At 44.4% G+C, this 3035-nt stretch overlaps 1 non-coding gene across 1 annotated transcript; it reads right to left on the bottom strand.

The window, feature by feature from the left end:
* Positions 1-440: 440 nt before the first annotated feature.
* On the bottom strand, positions 441-574 carry LOC112308359 (small nucleolar RNA SNORA40). Its single transcript, XR_002975162.1, has one exon. It is a non-coding gene; the product is annotated as a small nucleolar RNA SNORA40 (small nucleolar RNA).
* Positions 575-3035: the final 2461 nt, after the last annotated feature.

Genomic DNA, 3035 nt, shown 5'->3' on the forward strand with positions numbered 1-3035 from the left:
TTAACCTACGTTGAAATCCAAGGCTATTATAATGAAGTGGGTTGTGTTATTTGGGAAAATACATTTCTGAGCTCACTTTAGATACGTTTCACGAGCAGGGCCAGAGTCACAAAGAAATCCCTGCTTATCAGCAACTAAAAGTGCCTCCACAGATGAGACGTAAAGACTGAGGTTGACTCAAGTTGTGAATGTTTCTCCGGAAAGAACATGCATTTTTTAAAAAAATTTTATTTTTATTTTATTTATTTTTAGAGAGAGGGGAAGGGAGGGAGAGAAACACCCATGTGAGAGAGAAACATCAATCGGTTGTCTCTCGTTTGTGCCCTGAGCCAGGACTGAACCTGCAACAATTGAACCAACAACTTTTCCCGTTGCAGGAGGACGTCCAACCAGCTGAGCCACACTGGTCAGGGCATATGCATTTTTTTAAAAAAAAAAATCATGTTCCTTCTTATATGTATCAAAACTCATACTGAACGATGAGTTCTCTGGGTTGCAAAAGAGGATTTATTTTTCCCACCTGTATGTACTCTTTGCCCACAAATTAAACAACCTGCATCTTTTTTTAAGTGTTTGTGAAAATTGAACAAGAACCACATTGTTATTTTGCAACTTTGTGCAGAGACAAATTGTTGTTCCTCTTGCACTAAAAGTGCAGTAAGTCTGAAAGGTATTAAAGTAAGACTATTGTAAAGGAAAAAAAGGATGATGATCTGCTAACTTTTCACCTCAAATATAAACCAAAGCAACTTTCTAAAGCACTGGAGAATATTTGCCTGCTTCAAAAACAGGTTCAGCCCTGGCCAGGTGGCTCAGTTGGTTAGAGCATCGTCCCAATATATCAAGGTTGTGAGTTCAATCCCCGGTCAGGGCACCCACAAGACTCAATCAATGAAGGCATCAATAAGTGGAACAACAGATCAATGTCTCTCTCTTCTCTCCCCCCTCCTCCTCCTCTGTCTAAAATTACTAAAAAAAAAATTTTAAAGTAGGTTCATTACAAACAATCCATTTATTAAAGTCGCCCATCATCTGGCTGGTGTAGCTCAGTGGATCAAGTGCCGGCCTGTGAACCAAAAGGTTGCGAGTTCAATTCCCAGTCATGGCACATGCCTGGGCAGGCCAGGTCCCCAGTGGGGGCCACGTGAGAGGCAACCACACATTGATGTTTCTCTCCCTCTCTTTCTCCTTCCCTTCCCCTTTCCCTGAAAATAAATAATTTAAAAAAATTAAAAAGTCGGCCACCAGCGACTCACTGGAGTCACTGTGTCCACATGAACGCAGTAATTACACTGCATTTCTGTACAACATCCTCGGGTTCAGGTTTCCCCAAAGCAGTGCTGCGTCGCTGTTCATTTTGACTTGAGATGACTTCAGACACCATAACCACGGTACAGAGAAGCCCCTCACCTCCCAGGGGCTCTCTCAGCCCGGTGCTGCAAAGCCAGAAGGCCGGGCTGGGATGTCTGTGTCAGCCTGCACAGCTGTGTCTCTGGGGCTGTGTCGTTGTGCTCAGAAGGCTGGTAGGAGTGAGTTCTCACTGCGATTTTGTGTCATGGCTGGATTGGGAAGAGGCCCTGCGGGATACTGAAAGTGACCGATGAACCTCAGTCACCGGGCTCAGGAAGCCGTCGGGAGGGCAGATCTTGTCAGTGACTCCACTGACTGGAAGGTTTCCTTTTTTAAAAAAATATTTTATTTTATTTTTTAGAGAGGGGAAGGGAAAGAGAAAGAGAGGGAGAGAAACATTAATGTGTGGTTGTCTCTTGTACACCCCCTGCTGGGGACCTGGCCCTCAACCCAGGCATGTGCCCTGACCGGGAATCGAACCAGCAACCCTTTGGTTCACAGGCCAGTGCTCAACCACTGAGCCACACCAACCATGGCCTTTTTTTTTTTTTTTTTAACTGCAATTTTTTTTCCCAGGAGTTTTCATAAAATAGCCCTATTATAGAGCAAGGAGCCTGGTTTTATAAACTACAAAGGAGAACAAACCTCACCGTTATACGTTCAGAACTCATTCTGAGTGACTTGACCCAAAGGAAGACGTCTTACTGCGTGGGCGGTATCTCGGGAAGAAGGGACAGAGTCTGATCACACACTTACTACAGCAGCGCCGGTCGGGGCAGCTGACCCGCTCACATACAGTGTGCACCCTTGGCTATCCTTTTGACCTTGGTGTGTTTCCCTACAGCAATCTCTTTCCTCTCCCTTCCTTTCACTTCACGCCCTATTTGTTCTTTTTCTCAGGTGGATACATTTGATTTCTTCGCTCTATTTTTCCTTCCTTTTCTTTTTAATCATGTAAGTTTCCTGTAACCCAGACCCGGTTGGGCTGCCGGAAAATCCAAGTGAGAGGCGGCCTCGACAGAGTCTCCAGTAAAGGGGTCTCGTAGTAGAGACTTTGCTGTGTCAGAACAGGAAAGTCTACTGCTTGGAAACTGGAATCCCAAACACTATGTATTTGATAATGTGTTTAAGTTTTATGCAATTAATAATGAAGAACTCTTAAGATAAAAATCCAGATCCTGAAAGGCCTCAACCTTAAACTTGCACACTGCGTTTTTATGTAATTTTTACAGAAGTCCTGTATCTCCAGAACTCTGACCATTGAAAGTTATGTAGTGCAGCTCTCTGAAATGCAGGTGGTGGTGGAATTGCTCTCCTCAGCAACAGTTCACCTCCTTAGAGCAGGGATTGCGGGCTACTCATTGCTCTGCTTGGATTCCATCGTCCTTATGTGAGCTCTTGTCATGCTACCTAAGAATCCTAAACTCTTGCCTTGGCTGCTGTGGCTCAGTGGACTGAGTGCAAGCCTGCGAACCACAGGGTTGCTGGTTCAATTCCCAGGGCACATGCCTGGGTTGCATGCCAGGTCCCCAATAGGGGGCACACAAGACGCAACCACACACTGATATTTCTCTCTCTCTCTTTCTCACTCCCTTCCCCTTTCTAAAAATAAATAAATAAATAATCTTTTAAAAAGAATCTTGAACCTTCCTTATAAAAAGCATGGTTTTGTTTCACAGTGAACA

The sequence above is a fragment of the Desmodus rotundus genome, chromosome 6, assembly GCF_022682495.2.
Source record: "Desmodus rotundus isolate HL8 chromosome 6, HLdesRot8A.1, whole genome shotgun sequence".
NCBI lineage: Eukaryota > Metazoa > Chordata > Mammalia > Chiroptera > Phyllostomidae > Desmodus > Desmodus rotundus.